At 42.3% G+C, this 22613-nt stretch overlaps 1 long non-coding RNA gene across 1 annotated transcript; it reads right to left on the reverse strand.

Annotated features, from left to right (window-relative positions):
• Positions 1-17270: 17270 nt before the first annotated feature.
• Positions 17271-19810, reverse strand: LOC131463055 (uncharacterized). Its single transcript, XR_009240938.1, has 2 exons — positions 19191-19810; positions 17271-17860 (listed from the first exon to the last, which is right to left on the reverse strand). It is a non-coding gene; the product is annotated as an uncharacterized LOC131463055 (long non-coding RNA).
• Between the last annotated feature and the right edge of the window lie 2803 nt (positions 19811-22613).

The raw sequence follows: 22613 nt of genomic DNA on the forward strand, positions 1-22613 counted from the left end.
CAAGATGCTTGCCTCGGTCACATGTCACAGTCGCAAGAAGAAGATAAACTGCTGGAGATCGCAAATGACGGTGGCCTTAAAAATATGTTTGAGTTATGCCGGTGTGATAAAAAATAATAGTTTTTATATTTAAGTTGTCTGTATCCCTTCCACAAATATCCTCGGCCCATAACTACTACAACTCTGCCCTTATCTGCAGTTTAAATATTATGTTTTTATTATTCATCAACTCTTTTAGTGCTAATTGTTCTTCCCCTGATAAATTTGGAGTCACATGCTGGATCCTGAAATAACGGTCCAGATATTTTGAGTCTTTTTTTATTAAATCAATCACTAGATGGAGTAGTTGTGCATCGGGAGGGACCCAATCAGATGTGGGATTGAAAGGGGGGGGCATGGAATCACCCTCATCACAATAGAAAGATGCCAACTTTAATCTTCTATGGTATATAATCTAGACTGTTGCTTGATATTCCTGTTAATATTAAAACTAGGAACGAAAGTCAGGCCTCTGTTAGGAAGAGCAATCTGAGGTGTGGACAGTGGACAGAACTACATTTTTGGGGATCAAAAATAGTGGCAATAATTTGATTGATGAAATAAAATGAAATAATAAAAATAATTTTGATAAATTAATTAAATGTTAATTTATTCTAGATCAGGGCACCACCCTGAAAACAGGGACAACTAAAAAATCTATGCCTTTAGAATCAGTCTTAAATATTCACTATAATTGACTATGACAAAGATATCCCAATTTAACAGTATTGAAGGTATGAATCCGAACACCGACTCTCTCAACCCCCATTTGTCACAGTATTCATGTACAAAAGACACAGAGGCCGTTTCTCAATACTCAAGTAAGCAAGTATGTACTTGCTTACTTGGGAAGTATATACTTGAGAAGTACGCTGGGAGTATATACTTGCCAAGTATGGGAGTACACAAGTATGTGGTTGTTTCTCAATACTCAAGTATGCAAGTATGTATGTATTGTTGTGCTGTTTGAATGGTGGCTGGCGCCAAGTGCTGCAGCCTTATTACCGCCAGAGCCGGCCCTGGGCATAGGCAGTATAGGCAAATGCTAGGGGCGCCGTCATCCGCAGGGGGCGCCGAAAACGGAGAAAAAAAAAAGAAAAAAAAATATTTTTTTTTAATTATAAATACTACTTACCTAATAAGTAAGTACCTACCTACTACTTAACCCTAACCCTAACCCATTATTACTATTATTTCGAAATATTATATAAGCCCACAGCGACATAAAGTCATAGCAAATACTATTAAATAATGCAGAAGCATTTTTTTCTGGGTGCAACGAGCCGTCGCTCTGTACCTGCCCTCTGTGAGTGGGGCGGGGTCAAGAGGCCAGTTGCCTGAATCTGACCGGACCGTGACCCAGAGACGAAGAAAAAGATTAATGACACTGTATCGGAACTATGTCCAAAAGACTGAAGCCATCCGGCGCCCAAGGAAGGAAAAGAAGGAAAGAAGAGGAAGAAAAACGTGAAAAAGATTGAGGTATAGTAATGTCAATGTGATGAAGTGCATGAAATTAATAGTTTAATGCATCGTAGTTACCGTTGTTGGAGCAGAGTGTTAGCTTGCTAGCTTACTTCGGACGATAGCAACATTGTTTAATAATCAATAAATAGCTGAGTCGACGTGTGTTAATGTTACTCCACCTTAAATTCATCAGGGACGTTTGGAAACTTAACGTTAGGCCTGTTCAGGTGTTATTTTACAGGTGTCTTTCCTGCTTGTATGTCAGTTAAAATGCTTTTAGTTGTCCATCCCCTTTGTAATAGGGTGGTTGTAAGCCTTTGGTTTTATGTGTTAAAGTTTATGAGTGTTAAAGTGCAGTTAAAGTGTATTACTGTTAATATTTCATACCTTAGCTTTCCCATATCATTCATAGGCTACATATATATTCATTTCACTGCACTTTACTGGTTTTTGCACTCTGAATTAGTTAGACTGAATTGCATTGCAATGACAATAAAGTTGAATGAATCTCATCACATTTTCATTATTAGTCTATATTAGTCTCATGTATAGCACACCAAGCATCTGTTTTTTTATTAAAATGTAACATGCAGTCGTCACATATACTTCTCTTCTCTCTTCAGATGCACTTTTAAAATATTTCAGTACCACCCCCAGTGACACAGCATCAGGTGCTGCTGTCCCGTCTACCTCTGCACAGCCCAGTGACACAGCATCAGGTGCTGCTGTCCTTTTTAATTTTATCACTTGTTTCTTTCTTTAGTTTTTATTTGGTGTGATATTTTTTACTCAAAGAAATAAAATCTTGAATACACACATGCAGTTTCTGTGTGATTGTTTGAAAGTTGATTGTGAAATTGACTGCTGCGATGCAAGGGGGCGCCAGCTAAAATCTTGCCTAGGGCACCAAATTACTCAGGGCCGGCACTGATTACCGCCACCTACGGTGTTGATAAATGAACATATGAAATACTTTTAATAAATGCATATATATGTTGTTATTATTTTTACATTTTAAATATTTATTATTATATTATAATAATATATATTATTATATAATATTATTATTTATTAATTTATTTCTATTAAAATATACAATACAAATAATACAATGTGGAAAATAGATATATTACAGCATTGTAGAGTAGTATATATATGTATATATATGTATGTATGACATATATGTACGTGTACAAATATATACTACTCTACATACTATACTATACATATCTAATATTTACATATTATATTTAAATACAGATACAATGACCGTGCGACTTTAATATAAATCTAACATTCAAAGTTAAAATAAATAAAACATTAACAATATACAAACTCTCAAACTGTCAGGTTAAAACTTTTCCATTAAAAACAAAATAACACGTCAACAACAAATCTACGGATCACACCGAGCATCTAATGACAGCGACGTCTGAGCCAGCGGATAATTTCATCAGGACAGGCCGAGGTAACGCTGCTCTGTGCCAGGCACAGTGAGCGCCGAGCGTCCGCACAGGCGGAGCTTATCACCTCCGACAAACGTCGCTGCCAAACTATAAATATGTCATATCTTCATACACAAACCACACGTTTGAATTCTAAATGACTCATTTCTCGCCTCAAATGATGTTAAAACTTTGTTCCGGGACACAGAAAAATATTTATTTCAGATTTATATTTCTATTATTGAAATGTATTCTGGGAAACATGGCCATCGCAAGTGTGCTTAAGTCACCGCCGATGCATACTTGGTAAAAATGGGCGGAGTGAGAACACTTCCGGGTTTGAGAACCGTCCTCGCTGTCTGCTTACTTGAGAATTGGAACAGCACTTGGACTGAGGCTGATGACGTTTTCACAAGTATGGGAGTACGCAAGTACGCACAAGTACGCACAAGTATGGATATTGAGAAACGGCCAGAGTGTTCCTTCAGGTGAATAAAAGTAATAATTTATTAAATCAAATAACAAATATCAATTAAACAATCATATTCACTAAAAGTGAACATTAATGTGTAATGCAAATCTATTAGTTAAATCAACAAATAATCACTTGCTAAACTAAAACAATACAGGCTATATACAACATAAACACCTGTGTGTGTGTGTGTGTGTGTGTGTGTGTGTGTGTGTGTGTGTGTGTGCGTGCGCGTGCGTGTGAGTGTCACAAAGTTCTCAGTGATCATTCATACTCACTAATTTTGTGACGCACTATCTCTGTCACACTGTTCCTGGCCTGACAGAGAGAGAGTCCAGAGTGTGGCGACTCCACAGAGGGAAGAGCCAGCACCTGTCCCAATCTCACATGGACCATAGAGCTCAAGCTGGAACCAGTGGTCCTGTACCAGGTGCAGTTTATGGCTGCAGGGTTAGCTGTCGCCCTGCAGGTCAGGTTTACACTGGTGCTGTTTGATCGATGGCCAAGTTTACTCACTTCAATGGACTTGTTTAATAGACCATCTGTCCAAAACAAACAAAAAGTATATATATATGTATATATATATACTCAAGCTAAAAGCTGCTTTGTATGCATGCATGCACACAACTAGAAAGACGTGGGTGTCTTATCTGAAACAATAACTTATGTCTATGCAGCATCATCATACAAAATAGCAGTTCATAAGGCTACAGTGCAGCTGCTGGTGGTGGTGTTGATGACATTTATTGAATGTTTGTGTATTATTTATTACATTTACTAAACGTCATCAAGAACACAATATTAGATTAAGTCTAATTGTAACGGTGTGTAAAGAGGTGTGGTCAGCTGCATAGTTGGTGAAAAAGGAATTTAACCTCTGACTAACAAAAACCTGCAAAGCATAGTAGTCAAACACGCAGGGACACGCGTGTTTGACTACTATGGTCAAGTGTTTGAAGTGGTTCTTCTCCTCTTTCTCATCAATTACAAGTGGACTTTTTGTGGTGACCCACAGACTGGGACGAAGCAGGCAATGCTCTGCTAGCTGTCGCTGAGGCCATAAAAACCTCTTTTACTGGCATGGCCAAGATTGTGGTGTGTCATCAGCGGGATGGAGAAACTGCAAGAGTTACTTGGCGCGCCTCATGACAGCACACAACCTACACAGTGGAGTGGAAAGCCCTGACGACTATGTGCGAGGGTCTAGGGGACGGTGGGAGACACGTATGTGCATGAGAAATCTGCACTCACAGATGAGACAAGTGAGTCTCCTGTCTCCTCTACTGACACTAATACAACATGAGCCAATGTGGGAGAGGACGCTGACGCTCCATACGGGAAAAAACTTCGGGAAAAAACGTCTGTCTGCATTTTTGAACATTTGAACAGCTCCTGTCAAAAGTGTTCTTACCTCGCGGTGGTTCTGCACGGATCCTGCCCCATCTGACGGTACCCTAGCCTGTCATCAGCTGTGGTGTTGCAGTGACTACCAACATAGCTAGCTCCCGGGGGTCGCCGATATGGCCCGACCTCACTGTATTCTGCTCCAAGCAGCGGCCTACAGCCAGGTCACCGGCCGGTCCGCACTCCGGAGCAGCCAGTCAGCTATGCTGCTGCTTGTCGTTGCCTGTCTGCTGACCATACTGCCACTATTCACCATCCAGCAATGGCACTCCGGTACACATCCACGCAGCTCTGCAGCCTAAACCATCGCGCACCTCCCTCCTCGGACACTTTGAGAACAGTGAAACAGCTCTGCCTCCTCCGACGTTGCCCATACATCCACGTGGCTCACGTCGCAGATTCATCCTCCATTCCACAAACGAAAACAGCATTCCCACGCTCTGTTCCAACCGCAGCACGCACCATCTTGGACACCGGCACAACAACATCCGCATACGTCATCCGCGCAATGGTCACATGACTAATTTCAACCTCCACCCTGTCTCAACTTCCGTCACAAGGACTTCACAACAAAAGCCTCTCAAGACAGCTCTACTCAACACCCGGTCAGTCAACAATAAAAGTCTCCTTCTGCACGAATTTATACTGGACAATGAATTGGATTTACTCTGTCTTACCGAAACCTGGCATAAACCATCAGACTACATCGCACTCAACCAAAAAACACCATCTGGATACCTTTATCTGGACAACCCCCGCCCTGACCGTAGGGGGGGAGGCATTGCTGTCATCTACCACAACAGACTCAAACTCCGCCCCATCTCCATTCCACCCACATCATCATTTGAACACCTGGTTTTCCAACTTCCTGGTTCTCGGTCACTTCTCATTGCCATAATCTACCGTCCCCCCAGAAACTGTTCATCATTTCTCTCAGACTTCACAGACTTCTATACCCAGCTCTCTTCCATCTCTCCATTTATCCTCCTCCTTGGTGATTTCAACATCCACATCGACACTCCGAGTTCAAAATTCACTGCAGACTTCCTGTACATATTAAATTGCCTTAACCTCACACAACATGTCAACTCACCCACGCATTCCCATGGATATATCCTCAACCTCGTCTGCTCCTCAGCCCCACTCTCATTCCACAACCTTACACTATCCGACCTCACAATATCTGACCACCGAGCCATCACCATGGACATTGTCACCCGCACTCCAACACCCAGTCAAACCCGGTCAATAACCTTCTGCAATCTCAAATCACTCAACCCCATCTCGTTTTCATCCTTCATATCTGAATCACTATCTCGCTTCTCCCTCTCCACAGATTCCACCACTACAGAACATGTCGATCACTATAACCAGTCCCTCTCTTTCTGCCTTAACCAACTGGCTCCCCTCAAAACAAAAACAGTCTCCTTTTCTGCCTCTGCCCCATGGTATACTCCTGATCTCCACCAACTCAAACGCAAACGCAGACAACTCGAACGACTCCATAACAAAACCGGTCTTACTGTCCACGCTGATGCATTTAAACACTTCACCTCCACCTACATCACAGCTTTAAACACCGCCCAGTCAAACTACTTCTCCCAAATAATACACTCCAATGCATCAAACCCACGTACCCTTGTCCACCACCTTCGCGCAGCTCACCAAACCCAAAGACAATATCACCTCCACATTCACCACAGACAAATGCAATAATTACTTGTCATTGTCGGGGTCATTTTAGACCCCGACAACCTGGACAACATCAGACCCATCTCCAACCTCCTTATAATATATATATTATATATAATACTAGAACGCGCCATCATTTCACAGCTCCAGCAATATCTCCTCAACTCCCAACTGTTTGAAACATTCCAATCCGGTTTTCGCCCCGATCACAGTACAGAAACAGCCCTCCTAAAAGTCACCAACGACCTCCTCCTTTCCGCCGACTCTGGTTCACTCTCCATCCTCCTCCTCCTCGACCTCAGTGCAGCATTCAACACCATCGACCACAGCATCCTCCTCCACCGTCTTCAAACCATCGGCATCTCCAGCACAGCACTCTCCTGGTTCTCCTCCTACCTCTCCGACCGCCATCATTATGTTTCCATAAACAACTTCAAATCAAATACCTTCCCTGTCTCCACTGGTGTTCCCCAAGGTTCGGTGCTCGGCCCCCTCCTCTTCATCATCTACATGCTTCCCCTTGGTCATATCATCCGTCATCATGGACTTCATTTTCACTGTTATGCCGACGACACCCAGGTGTACATATCCAGCAAATCCTTTCACAATCCACTGCAGAAATCCTCATCCACGCCTTCATTACCTCCAGACTCGACTACTGCAATAGCCTCCTCTACAGTCTCCCCTCCACTCACCTTCAAAAAATACAATATATCCAGAACTCTGCTGCCCGTCTGCTCACCCACACACGCTCCAGTGACCACATCACCCCCATCCTCAAAAAACTCCACTGGCTCCCTGTTCCTTACCGCATACAATACAAGGTTCTCCTCATCACTTACAAGTCCCTCCATAACCTGGCTCCCTCATATCTCACCGACCTCCTCCACCTACACTGTCCCACCCGCCGCCTCAGATCCGCTGACTCCAACCTCCCACTCCCCTCAGGACAAAGCGCCGAACCCTGGGGGACCAAGCCTTTGCTGCAGCCGCCCCAACTCTCTGGAACTCACTCCCACAACTCATCAGGAACTCCGAACGGTTATAACTGTCCATGAACTTTACTTGACATAAGAAATAGCACACTGGTGTTGTGTTACAACTAAATCTAGTTATTGGAAAAAAAAACATATTCATATACTATTTTATTAACCTTTAAGCCCTGTTTTATACTTTCATCTCATACTTTCACACGAAATTGCAGATCTACAAGCTTACAACTCACATGTTGCAATGTGATGTGTCATCTGCTACGTTCACAGTTTTTTATCATTTCAACCTGTGACCAATGAAATCTCCCAAATCAGGTCACAAGAGTTAAAGTGTTTAAAGTGTCAACATGCATCTTTTTTAGAGGAAATCACCACGTTCTACAGTGAATGCATTGCTCTGCCATCAAACAGTTAACAACACCATAAGGTGAAGGTTGTTATTGCAAGAATCAGTTATTGAAGACATCAGAAATAAATACAAAAACACCAAGAAGGAGCGGGAGAGACAAATTATTGCAAAAATAACAATTGGAAAAAAGAAATACAGGATGCAGAAGGCAGCACATGCAACTTTAGGCTTTTCTAAGCGGGGTCAAAAAACAGATACAGGGCTCATGACATTTGAGAGAAAGAAGACATGATGAGGACAACGGGACGAAAACAAACTGTAACTCAAAAGCAGAAACGTCTGCTAACTGACACAATGAAGAATCTGCACCAGAGGTTCCTCACAGAACACGAAGATCAGATCTCATACTCCTGTTTCTGCACCTTAAGACCATTTTGGGTTGTGGTACCCACAGAGGCTGAACGTGAAACCTGTCAGTGCAGAACACACAAGAACCTGCAATTCATGGCCAACAGCCTATACAGGCAAGGTCTGTCAGCAACAAAAAACCTTGAAGACATGGTATTTGCAACAATGTGCAATCCAAAATCAAAACTCTGTGCATATGGTGAATGCAAAGAGTGTGTTAGCTCAACAAATACAATGCTGAGACCTCCAACAAATGCAGAGATATCCCTAACCCAATGGTCTCTAGAAGACAAAGTCAAAGTTAATGATGGAGATGAGTCTGGGAAAAAGTCAACAATCACTGTGAAGAAAACTGTGATGACAACAGAAGATGCAGTTGCATATGAACTCCATGACAGGCTGTTCAGATTTAGGCAGCACATATTTAATATACATTGGCAGTATGGGGCCTACCTACAGCTAAGGGAAACCTTAAAAACAAATGAATGTCTTTTACATATAGATTTCAGTGAGAACTACTCCTGTATGTATTCTCAAGAAATTCAATCAGTCCATTTTGGAGGGTCACACCAACAAGCACCTTTGCATACTGCCGTTCTGTACACTGCAGCTGAACAGTCACCAGTGACTTTCTGCTACATCTCACCCTCAAGGCGGCATGATCCCCCAGCTATTTGGGCCCACCTTGACCCTGTGTTAAATATGGTGAGAGAGAGATACCCAGTAATCAGTTGTCTCCATGTATTCAGGAACTCAATACAGACAGAAGGGCAACTTTTACCTTCTGTCAAAAGAGCCTTTTAAGAAAGGCTTCAAAGAGATCAGCTGGAACTTTTTAAGGCCAGCCATGGAAAGGGGGCACCAGATGGTGTTGGGGCTACCCTTAAAAGGTCAGCTGACAAAATTGTCCGCCATGGAGTGGATATCCCCAATGCAGAGGCCATGTTCAAACAGTTAAAGAACATGGGGACTTCAGTGGAACTTTTTTTTGTAAAAGAAGATGATGTTGAGAGAAAAGTCCAAGAAATGAGATCTGTGCCCCCACTTGTGTCGGTCAAAGGAACTATGAAAGTCATCAGTTTCTCTTCAGGGACAATTAAACATCGAGACACAACTTGCCTTTGCCAGGCAGACAGAGGTGTACTTGACTGTGGTGCTATGGGCTGAAGGAGACAAGCCTGAGAGAAGAGGAAAGCCCAAATTGTAATGATGAACCATCAAGGACATCAAGGTCATCAAGCAAGAAAATGTTGGGCAATGGTGCATAGTAAACGATGCACAATGACGATGAACCTTACCCAGGAATCATCCTGGATGTAGAAGAAGATATAAAGGTGAAATGTATGCACAAGAATGGAATCAACACGTTCTACTGGCCAAGTCCAAGAGAGGACATTAGCTGGTACAGGGATGACCAGGTTGTGTGCCTAATGAGAGAGCCCCAACCTGTAAACAAAAGATCTGTCCAGTTAGATAAAAAGGTGTGGGATTTAATAGAAAAACAAATGAGATAAAGGTTCAAATATAAAACTGGAAAATGTTCCTGATGTTAATGTTGGTTATGCATTAGGATATGGTGGGATAAAATAAATGAATTGCCTTATTAAAATGAAATTTATTGTTATACACTGTTGTAATGTCCACCCTGTTACATGTTGTCCATCCTGTTACTGCTGTGTCCACCCTGTTACCCCTGTATTTTTAGAGTAATACATTAAAATGGAATAATATTTTTGCTTGTTTTTGTGGTTACTAATATGGTGAATTAATTGAAAAACTCAAATTGTCTAAAAATGGCGCAAAATTCTGGAACTCCTGGATCGGCTGGGCACGGCTCGCTTTTTCACGACACTGGATTTAACCAAGGGCTACTGGCAGATTCCCTTGTTGCTAGAGTCCAGGGAAAAGACGGCCTTCTCCACTCCGTATGGTTTGTACCAATTTGTCACGCTTCCGTTTGGATTGTTCGGGGCCCCAGCTACATTTCAGCGCCTCATGGACCGGGTGATGCGGCCTCACTCTGCATATGCTGCGGCCTACTTGGATGATGTCATCATTCATAGAAAGACCTGGGAGCAGCATATGCAGCAGGTGGGAGCAGTGCTTGAGTCCCTGAAGAAGGCGGGGCTCACGGCCAATCCGGGGAAGTGTGCAGTTGGACGGAGGGAGGTACGGTATTTGGGGTACCACTTGGGGGGCTGCAGCGGTTGGAGCCTGCCTTTCTCGGAGCTGACCAGCCCCCTCAACCGACCTCAGATCTGGTCCAGTGTACAGAGCCGTGTCAGCTGGCGTTTGAGAGGGTAAAGCGAGCCCTCTGTGGGGAGCCACTTTTATACACCCCCAACTTTTCTCTCCCTTTCATCCTGCAGACCGAACAGCGGGCTGGGGGCCGTTTTGTCCCAGGAGGTGGAGGTCGACCGCCCCGTACTGTACATTAGCCGGAAGCTGGCTCAGTGGGAGGTGAACTACAGTACGGTGGAAAAAGAGTGCCTCGCATACAGTGGGCGGTTGGTGCCCTCCGCTACTATCTCTTGGGGTGCCCATTCCCCCTCTGGTCGGACCATGCCCCATTCCAATGGCTCTACCGCATGAAAGATGCCAACGCGCGGATCACTCGCTGGTATCTGGCGTTACAGCCCTTCTGGTTCAAGGTGATCCATAGGCCAGGTAACCGCATGGTCGTGGCTGAGTTTCTCTCCCGCTCCATGGAGGGGGGTGGAGTGGGCTTGCGGCCGGCGAGATCCCGGCCTAAGTCGGGCGGTGGGGGTATGTGGCAGTGGGGTATGGTTAGAGCGGCGACTGCTGGAGGAGATGGAGGAGTGGCTCAGCCGGTGATCAGACAGCTGGACAGAATCAGGTAATCAGTCAGCTATATAAGCACACTTGTAACCTGGTTCTGGTGTCTTGCAGTAGGCTGGGTCCAGAACGAGGGAGCAGGAGCGAGAAAGAGAGCGACTGCGACAGCGAGACAGCATATTATTTCTGTATTTTTGGTGGACTTTTTCTGTTGGACCAAAATAAAAGATTAATTTCCACCACCACTTTTTCCTTCCTCTGAACGAGCTGTGAGTGGTGAAGCTCACATATATATTTCCACAAAATAAACTTAACGAGATTTGCATCAAATCCAGAATAAACATTTTCCCTTTAAAACAATCAGTCATCTGTCTACTATCAATCATTCACTTCTCCCTTAAACACATGTCCTCTTTATCTCCTCATCAAAAGAGTATTTCTATGTAACTGTACATTTCATTTTAAGTTCTTACTTACTATAACAGAATAAATCTCGTTTTTCTCAAAAAAGTGACCCTTGACCCAGACATTTTAGCTAATTACCGACCTATATCTAATCTTCCCTTTGTTTCTAAAATCTTAGACAAGGCAGTTTTTAATCATTAATGGCCTGTTTGAAGATTTTCAGTCAGGTTTTAGATTAAACCATAGCACATGTTGGGATTAGGAGCGTGATTGGTTATGAATTTAGAATATTAATAATTAATTAATTATGGAATAATTAATTTCTTACAAAAAGTTGAGTCAAATCCTCACACGTGGCAACAATATGTTGGGCATCAACTATAGTGGCAATAATTTGATTGATAAAAATAAAGTAATAAAAGATAAAGTAATAAAATATTTTAATTAAATATTTTGGAACATTAATTAAATGTTAATTAATTAATTAATTAATCAGGGAAAAGACAATCAATCTATGCCTTTAAAATCAGTCTTAAATAATAACTGTAATTGACTATGATATCAAAGATATCCCAATTTAACAGTATTGAAGGTATGAATCCGAGCACAGACCCTCTCAACCCCCATTTGTCACAGTATTCATGTACAAAAGACATAGAGCATTCCTTCAGGTTAATAAAAGTAACAATTTATTAAATCAAACAATGAAATTAATTAAACAATCATGTTCACTAAAAGTGAACACTAATGTAAAACGACAATCTATTGGTTGAATCAACAAATATCACTTGCTAAGCTACAACAACACAGGCTATATACAACATAAACACCAACGTGTGTGTGTGAGTGAGTGTAACATGAGACAAAGATAAGACAGGGGAGTGACGCGGTTGGCCGAGCAAAGCCACTCCCACTTCCAACACCAAAGTGGAGAAGGCATGCGCAGTAGCAGTGACTGTAGACGCACGCTTCCCCCAAAGATGGCGCCAGAAACACATTAACACGAGGTCGCAGATCTTGGGTCGAACATGTGATAGCATGGCTGCAGAGACACGTGTTTGACGCAAGATGGCGCCTATGAGGAGACTCTCATTCATGAATGAAAGAGAGAGAGTGAGTGAGTGAGTGAGAAAGAGAGAGAGAGAGAGAGTGAGTGAGAATCGCGCTTCAATAGCGGCAGACCAAAGGTGTGTTTCAAAGCACAGTGTGTTCAGTGAATGAAACAAAAGGATCACGTACGTGAGAGTTTATGTCAGTTTAAACCACACAGACTTGACACAGGCAAAGCCAGGCCAGTCTGTGAATCTTAACGTTCATGCCGACATTCTCTCACCACGTGATCTGTCTACGCGCTCACAGCGGGAGAAGACACGTCACTGCAGGGTGAGCGGTGAGCTCTACTTTCAGCGGCACATTTAAACATACAGGGCGATCACAGAAAACTATCTCACTGCGTGATCACATGGCATGAGAAGGGAATTAACAAACGTGTAAACAAATACAAATAGTTAACAATTGTAGAACAAATACGAACGTGTGGGTGCGCAATCCAACACGTTTAACACAAAGGAAAGTTTATAAAACACAGAACCTTAACCTAACTCTGCCCAGAACACTTTGCCTCTTACTGTGAGCTGATAACACGTTTTGCGGTCCGTCGGGTCCGGTCCAGTTCGTTGGAGTCGCAGAGCGTGGACGGGCCGTGGTGTGGATCACAGCGGACAGCTGATGATTCTATGCGTCGGCGGAAGACGGTAGTTTGTGCGTCAGGTTCGGAGAGAGATGTCGGCTCAGGTGCGGACATCGCGGGTCGGAGGATGGCAGCTGGCGGCTGCAGCGTCTCCATTTCAGTTCTGGAAGGATGCGTGGTTAGACGCAAATCAAGTTTCTCACTCGGGCAGCGAGTGTGAAACTGGCACGGCTTCTTCAAAAAGGGCATAGTTCGTGTGGCATGGGGCCACATGGCCGGAGCTCTGGACTCCAGGGCCCCGGGGGCCCTTTGGGCGGCCCCCGAAGGAGAGGAGCACCAAAGAGAGAAACAAAGAGCAAGAAGAACAAAAAACAAGAAGAGCAAAAATAGGAAGCGAGCGAAAAATGTCTGTCCTCTGGTTTTATAGTGTTTTCAGGGGCAAGGCCATAAAACAGAGATTGGCCAATGAGATTCACTGACCCTATGGAATGCTGACCAGTCGTAAAACCAAGAATGTCTCAAATGGTGGACTGAGACTTTGTTGAAAACTCAAATCAGGCTTTTGAAACTGCATGTAGGCCTTACCCATGGAGAACAATAGAAAAGTGGATTACAGTAGACATCTCGGCCCCAAACAGCACTAGTTGAAGTTAGTAACAACCTTCTCTTGGCCTCAGATAATGGTCTAGTCTCTTTACTTGTCCTGTTGGATCTTAGTGCTGCATTTGACACCATTGATCATAATATTCTACTGCAGAGATTGTAGCAGACTCTTGGTATCACAGGTGCTGCCCTCTGCTGGTTTAAATCATACTTATCTGATAGATTCAGTTTGTTCATGTTAATGATAAAGCCTCACTACAAACAAAAGTTAATTGTGGAGTTCCACAGGGCTCAGTGCTTGGGCCTATACTTTTTACCTTATATATGCTTCCTCTAGGGAACATTATTAGGAAGCACAACATACACTTTCATTGTTATGCAGATGACACACAGCTATATTTATCAATGAGGCAGGATGAAATAAATCAGGTTGTTCAACTTCAGGAATGTCTCAGAGACATTAAGTCCTGGATGACGTGTAACTTTCTACTTTTAAACTCAAAAACTGAGGTCATTATAATCGTCCCTAAACACCTCAGAGTAAAACTTTCTGATCACATTGTCACTTTAGATGACATCACCATGGCTTCCAGTTCTACTGTGAGGAACCTTGGAGTTAATTTTGACCAGGGAATGTTATTTGATTCACACATAAAACTAATTTCCAGAACAGCCTTCTTCCACCTGCGGAACAATATGAAAATTAGAAACATTCTGTCCTTACAGGATGCTGAAAAACTAGTTCATGCTTTTGTTACATCTAGATTAGATTACTGTAACTCCTTATTATCAGGATGTTCCAACAAGTCTGTTAGAGCCCTTCAGTTAATTCAAAATGCTGCAGCACGAGTTCTGACAGGAACTAGAAAGAGAGACCATATAACTCCAGTGTTTCTGGAGCTCCTCTACACTCGCTCCCCGTACAGTTTAGAATTCAATTTAAAATCCTCCTCCTCACGTACAAAGCACTTAATGGTCAGGCCCCTTCATACCTTATCACCCTAACAGATCACTTAGGTCCCAAAATACAGGTTTACTTGTGGTTCCCAGAGTCTGGGAGGCAGAGCCTTCAGTTACCAGGCTCCTCCTCTCCTGTGGAACTAGCTTCCAATGACAGTTCAGGAGGCGGAGCCTCTCTCTGTATTTAAAGTTAGACTTAAAACTTTCCTTTTTGATAAAGCTTATAGTTAGAGCTGGTTCAGGGAAACCTGGACCATCTCTTAGTTATCTGCTATAGACCTAGACTGCTGGGGGATTTTCCTGTGGTGCACGCACATTCACTCTCTTACACTCAGGGTATGAATATGACTTTTTATATGTCATTAACCTTGTCTCTTTATCTCCCTAGTTTGTGTCTTTCCTTCCTTCCCTCTCTCTCTCTCTCTGTATCCTCATCTTGCAGGTTGCAGGATCCAGATCCAGTTTTCGAGGCTATCCATAACATACATATCATCACCATTATTATTGTGCTATAATTAAAAGTCAATATCAGTATAATTTTTATCAACACTCTCTGTTGCTGCTTTATAAATTACATTGTATTGCTATAAACATGTCATCATTGACTGTATAAACTTGTAACTTGATACAGTTGTTGTGTATCTGCTCCTGGTCTCTCTCTCTCTTCTGTCTCTACCTCATCTCCCTCTTGTCTTTTCTGTCCCCCATTTTCCTTTCACCCCAACTGGTCGAGGCAGATGGCTGCACATCTCTGAGCCTGGTTCTGTCAGAGATTTCTTCCTGTTAAGAGTTAAGAGTTTTCTCTCTCCACTGATGCCTAGTGTTTGCTCAGTGTGAACTGTTGGTTTTCTCTGCTCTCCTTGATGTTGTCTATGTACAGTGACTTGAGATAATGTATGTTATGATTTGGCGCTATACAAATAAAATTGAATTGAATTGAACTGGTAAGAGGAGTCAAATGAGAAAAAATAATGGGACAGAAAGCATAATCCGTTCCATGGTGTTTATTGGTCTGTTGGTCAATATGAGGAGCGATTGAGGTCTATATGCAGTAGAAAGAATCCTTGACACTTGCCATTTAACAACACTTGGTGAGGCACATGAATATTTTCTCCATTTTATATTGTTTAATAAAAGCATGCCGTCTTTTGTTACAAAGTGTAAAAAAACCAAGTTTTCAAACCTACAAAGTAATAAATGATGGTGTCAGTTATGGAGTGTCACAATGTAAAACCATTATCAGTTATTATCATTAGAATGCTTTCACTAATTCCTCTGATAATCTGCTCATGTCATCGGGAAGCAGACAAACCACGACTGACAAAGGACAGCACTTGGCAGTGTTGTACTGGCACTACAGGGCCTATTATCTGTCCTCAATGACAGGAAATCCCATTCTTTTCTCACTGACACATATGAGCAGGACGTAACGATTCATTCACTTCAACCATGGCAACACAGAAAGGGAATATAGCTCGCTTTTAAAAAAAGTCAAGTTGGTTATAGTTGTTACTGTGTGTACTGTGACAGAGAGATGTAAGGAACATTCTCTTCAATTGAATCCATTTTTAATTTATTATTACATCAGTATGAGTGATGGTTTAGAACAGGGGTGCCCAACCTTTTTTGACCCAAGATCTACACACATCGTTTCCAGCATGCAGTAACTAACCTCTGTCACACCCTGACTCCAAAGGCATGACAAATATGCGAGATACATCACTTTAAGGAATATAAGGAATAACAAAGTAATTTATTGAACAAAAGTCAAATTACGAAATTAACAGCTAAATATTTACTATATAATTACTATGCTTACTATATGTAATGCTACTATATAACTATAGTGTGAACATCAGTGCAGTCAGTATAAAATATACAGGGATTGCCTGTCCCTCTCTCTCTCTCTGACTCTGCTTCTCTGTCTCTCTCTCTCTGCCTCTGCTACTCTGCCTGTCTCTCTCTGTCTCTGCTTCTCTGCCTGTCTCTCTCTGGCTCTGCTTCTCTGCCTGTCTCTCTCTCTCTCTCTGCCTGTCTCTCTGTCTCTGGTTCTCTGCCTGTCTCTCTCTCTCTGCCTCTGCTACTCCGCCTGTCTCTCTCTGTCTTTGCTTCTCTGCCTGTCTCTGCTTCTCTGCCTGTCTCTCTCTGGCTCTGCTACTCTGCCTGTCTCTCTCTGACTCTGCTTCTCTGCCTGCCGGGAGAGTTGTACTTCACGATCTCCGTTTTATTTTTAAAGTCAGCAAAAAGGCTATCCGCTGCCTCAAGAAAGGCTTCCTTCACCATATTGCCGTCTTTGAATGGCTTCTTGTGCTTAGCAAGGACGTGACTGATGCGATAGGAAGCAATAGTTGCGGCCTTACCCTGAGTCTTCGTGGTGAAGATTGACTGCTGTGTAGCAAGCTGTGCTTTCAAGTCCCGGACTATTGTGGCACGTAAAGGCGTTTTTGTAGGGAAATCCCTCCCGTGTACTGTTTTAAAATGCCGTTCCAGGTTCCATTTCTTTGCCAATGCCACATAACACACACACCCCCAAAAATAATAATAATAATAAAAAACAACATTTTTTTATTTATTCCAACACCCATCGCGGTCGACTTGGGATCAGTCCGCGATCTACCAGTATACCGCGATCGACTGGTTGGGCACTCCTGGTTTAGAACAATGATTTAGTTTTTAATAATGGTTTTCCATTTCATATCAAAACCAGTCACATTCATTAGAGCATTCTGTCATACAGTCAGTTGCATATTGACATAAATGTCTGTGGATTCATGAATCGATCCTTGGGTTCCTCTTCACAGAAGGCCCCTCAGCTTATTGAGGTAGTAACCTTGTTCCTGAGGGTTTATGCTCTGGCCTGTGCTGCCAGCTTCCTGTGATTGTAGGCATTGTGCATGTCCAGGAACATGTCCTTGCATGGTATGAGGCCTTCAGCTTAGAGCAGATGAGGAAAGAGCCGGCCATCTTGCGGTGGAGGGAGTAAGTCTCCTCAGGAGGAGGGGTGAGCCTGTGGCGGAGCATGACGACGAGGCTCTGGATGCGTTGGGTGGTGCTCTGGGTGCCGAAGTCAAAAGGCTCTGAGGAAGCAAAGGCTTCACCGAGGATCATCACTGCCTCAACGAGGGCGTCCTCAAATGCCTGATGTTGAGCAGAGGGAGGAGAAAGAGTTAAAATGCCGTGCATTAATAACTTGATTGTGATACAATATGAAAGAAAAATCAAGGCAAACATACATTATTGTTAGTGGGTGGACCCTAATCCTAGATGAGCAGCTGGCTGTGATACAAGCGAGCAGGGACTGTCTACAAAGCACTGACAAAGCAAATGTTCAATATCTTTACCATAATAAAGTGTAATTACTACACACTTCATTAACCTCCTGTAGATTATACTACGTTCAGATTAATAAAAATAATAATTATCACTATAACTCACTATAGTGACAAAGTAAATCACTATAGACTGATTTTTCATCATTTCTGGGAATTTGTATTGAGAATATTAGCAAAAACCATCTTCATAATACAATGTAATGCCCATAAAATCATTATAGGTGTAGGTATTCCATTTTTGTAGATGCAATATGTTGTGATGCTGTTATAATTCATCTTTAAACAAACTCTTTTGCCAGTAAAGTGAAGGTTTGTATCACTTGGTCAATCACACTCCAGACACAGACAGACGTCCACAGAGAAAATCAGTGGCACAAATCTACCAGAAGGGGCAGCAGTCAACTGGCAGTTTTCTGTGTCCCACAAACAGCAATAAACAGCTGTTTCTGAACAATAGTGACACGTTCAAATGGCGCTGTCGTGCACGTTTAGTATTGAAATGCAAATACAATCACCACTGGTACACACTCAGTAAAAAAAATAACTACAGTGGTCCCTCGGTTCACCTTTCGCTGCCTTTTCTTTTAGTACAATTTTGCATGTTTTTTTTACAGTGTACTAACACGCATTGTGTTCTGCGTCCTGAAAAAGACGCACCCGAGTGGCGTGAGGACGAGGAGGCTGCGGCATCGTCAGAGGAACTGTGAAATAACGCGTGAGTCACATAATAATTTCTCATGTGTCCTCGTAGGTTGATGATTAAAATGAAATGTGTTATTTCTAATAGCTAGGAAAACATTTATATTTTTATTTCTCAAACAAATGTTTGAGCCTGAAAACAAGTTTTGATTTTTGGTTTCATTCTATAATACTTTTGTGTATTAAAATCTATGAAGGTTGTGAACTTGAACTTGAGAGTGTTTAAACTAGTAAGAAATGTGAGAAAATGGTAATGTCTGTCTGAGAAGTGTATAAAGTGTGTGGTGAGGGGTTTTACATCACTGTATTCACCAACGCTGAACCATCTGAACGGACTGAAGTGGACTAAAACGAAACAGGATCAAACACAGAGTCACTGAGGTGCAGAAATAAAAAGATAGAGGAGACTTAAACACATCAAAAATAAAGGATTTTACCTTTGTCTCAAAACTTGTCAGGAACTTCAGCTCCTTTGATTTGGAAAGAACAGTCTCTCGATCCCACGCTGAAGCAGCATGCACCAACTACACAACACACACACACACACACACACACACTTGACTCTATGGAAATGCTAATCCTAAACTATTTTTTAATTTAAGAATTTATATGTCAATAATTATATTACTATTGGTATTTGTAGATCCTCTTCTATATTGTTGCAAAATGAATGTGTGTCCATGTTTCAATAAAAAATGTGGAAAATGTACAATTTTATTGCGCACTATGGTAAAAAGTGATAAATGTGGTGATTTCCCATGATCTGGATAATCAGGAATGGTGATTATTATCATTAATAATTTACCCTAGCTCATTATCATGCAGTCCTAGTGATTTCTTTTAGATGCCAAAAGGGGTAACCTGCACCTTCCCGGTCATTCCAGTCAGACCTTGTGATTAACAATTATTTAACATTCATATTTTTCACTTTAATATGTTCACTCAAAAAATTGTGTGTGGTGAAGTGTATTTTAGAACGTTAAACATAATCTATGTTTAACCTCAAATTGTTCTCGTTTTGTCCACAAAACCAAAATGATTGAGGTTAAATGGAACAAAGAAACCAGAAAATATTCTAATTTCTGACGCTGAAAAATCATATATACAGTATATATATATATACAGTATATATATATATATATATATATATATATATATATATATATATATATATATAGATTGCCACTCTAGTTTACCCTCTAAGGTTTCCTTTAAGTTACATAGGTCAGTGACGACAGAATTAGGGATGCACCGAAATTGTTGGCCAAAAACCGAAACACCAAAATAAATGATTATTACAATGCTGTAGCATTGTTTTTATAATCTAATTTTGTTGTTATGGCTGGGACCAGAGTGTACTTACCTCACTACAGTCAAGGCATTGCAATTATAGTATATTATATTAGAGAGTGCAGATTAATATTAATGCTTCAAAGAATAAATCAATTAGGAATCTATGAAAATATTTAGGAGGATCTCATCAAACATATCAGATCATCTGGACACCTGGACCTCATCAGACGAGCCTGTGGCTTCTCCGGATCAAACGCAGACTGGATCCTTTCTCTACACACAGTTTTCGCATAAGTGAGTATAAGTGAGCATATAGTTTGTCCTACTATGCTTTCCATACTTGTTACGTCATATCCTCTTAACGATGCATTGATTCTGAGATATGGTGGAACTATAGCGCCTTGTTGGACAGTGACTACTGTTACTGTAAGTCAATAGTATTGTTTTCTTGCTGTTTTACTGAGGGTATGTTATCTATATGTATCCAGAAATGCAGACTTTGTTTCACTTGCAGTTTAATGCCATCTGGCCTTTTCGAGTACTGCAGTTATTTACTTTGTCCGCTAGATGGCGACATTGACCATAAGTAGTGCATTTTGGCAAGTTACAGAGGGATGATGTGTTTTCAGTCCTTGTAAAGTATTTTAAAGCCAGTTAAACTGATAATTAGCCCAGGATGTTTAAGTCTAACTTCATTTGTATAGTTTTGGTGATTATTTAAGATTAATAATCATATGTTATTAATGTTTATCTATATTTGTAGATTATGATGACTGATTCTACAATATAGAATTCTATATAATTCACACACACACACACACTCACACACTTGCTCCTTCTCCACCAACTCCCAAAGCTGGCAACCACCTTGACCTCATCTTCACCAGAAACTGCTCCACCTCTGACCGTAACTCCACTTCATGTCTCTGATCATTTCTTCATTTCCTACTCTCTCCCACTCTCCCAATCTGATGATCTCATCAGATACTGCACTTGTCCATCGTAATATTCGCTCTCTCTCCCTCCTCTCTCTCCTCAACTGTTCTATCAGCACTTCCTTCAGCTGACTCCTTCTCCCTCATGCATCCCAACTCTGCCACAGACACATTCCTCTCTACTCTGTCCTCCTCTCTTGACTCTCTCTGTCCTCTTACTTCACGGCGGGTTTGTAAGTCCTCCCCAGCCCCGTGGTTGTCGGACTCATTGCGTGCTGAGAGAGCCACGATACGGGCAGCAGAAAGGAAATGGAGGAAATCAAAACACCCTGACGACCTGCTTTCCTATCACTCTCTTCTCTCCACCTTCACTGCCTCTATCTCTGCAGCCAAACAATCTTTCTATCAGACTAAAATTCAATCCTCTTTCTCTAACCCCAAAAAACTTTTCTCGATCTTCTCTAACCTCCTTGACCCCCCCACCCCCCCTCCTCCCTCCTCCCTTCTACCAATTCACTTTGTCAACTACTTCACAAAAAAAGTAGATGACATTCGCTCTTCTTTCTCAACCCCACCTCCTGATCTCACCTCTCTATCAACCACAAATTCAGCTCCTTCTCTATCCTCTTTCACCCCTCTATCTCATGATCAAGTTCTTACCCTAATAACCTCTGCCCACCCCACCTCCTGGCCCCTTGACCCTATCCCCTCTCACCTTCTTCAGTCAATTGCTTCTGATCTTCTTCCTTTCCTCACCCACCTCATTAACACATCTCTATCATCTGGTTGCTTTCCGGACTCTCTTAAAGAGGCCAGAGTGACCCCCCTCCTTAAAAAACCCACCCTTGACCCGTCTGAAGTAAATAACTACAGACCTGTCTCTCTTCTTCTTTTTCTCTCCAAAACTCTGGAGCGTGCTATCTTTAATCAACTCTCCTCCTACCTTCACCGAAACAACCTTCTTGATCCTCTTCAGTCTGGTTTTAAAACAGGTCACTCGACCGAAACTGCACTTCTTGCTGTCACTGAGCAACTCCACACTGCCATGGCTGCCTCTCTCTCCTGGACCTTTCTGCAGCGTTTGACACAGTTAACCACCAGATCCTTATTTCCTCCCTTCAAGAACTAGGTGTCTCAGGATCTGCACTTACCCTACTCTCATCCTATCTTCAAAACCGAACATACAGAGTAACCTGGAGAGGATCTGTGTCGGAACCCTGTCCTCTAGCTACTGGGGTCCCTCAGGGTTCTGTCTTGGGCCCTCTCCTCTTCTCTCTATACACCAACTCTCTTGGTTCTGTTATTCTCTCTCATGGTTTTTCCTATCACAGCTACGCCGACGACACCCAACTCATTCTCTCTTTTCCCCGGTCCGACACACATGTAGCAGAACGGATTTCCGCTTGTCTGACCGACATCTCTCAGTGGATGTCTGACCATCACCTGAAACTCAATCTCGACAAGACTGAGTTTCTTTTTCTCCCAGGAAAGGGCTCTCCCACCACAGACCTAACCATCACCCTCGACAACTCTGTGGTAACTCCGTCTCATACCGCAAGGAACCTGGGTGTGACACTTGATGACCATCTCTCCCTCACTGCCAACATTGCTGCAACAGCTCGATCTTGCAGA

Source organism: Solea solea, chromosome 7 (assembly GCF_958295425.1).
Source record: "Solea solea chromosome 7, fSolSol10.1, whole genome shotgun sequence".
Taxonomy (NCBI): domain Eukaryota; kingdom Metazoa; phylum Chordata; class Actinopteri; order Pleuronectiformes; family Soleidae; genus Solea; species Solea solea.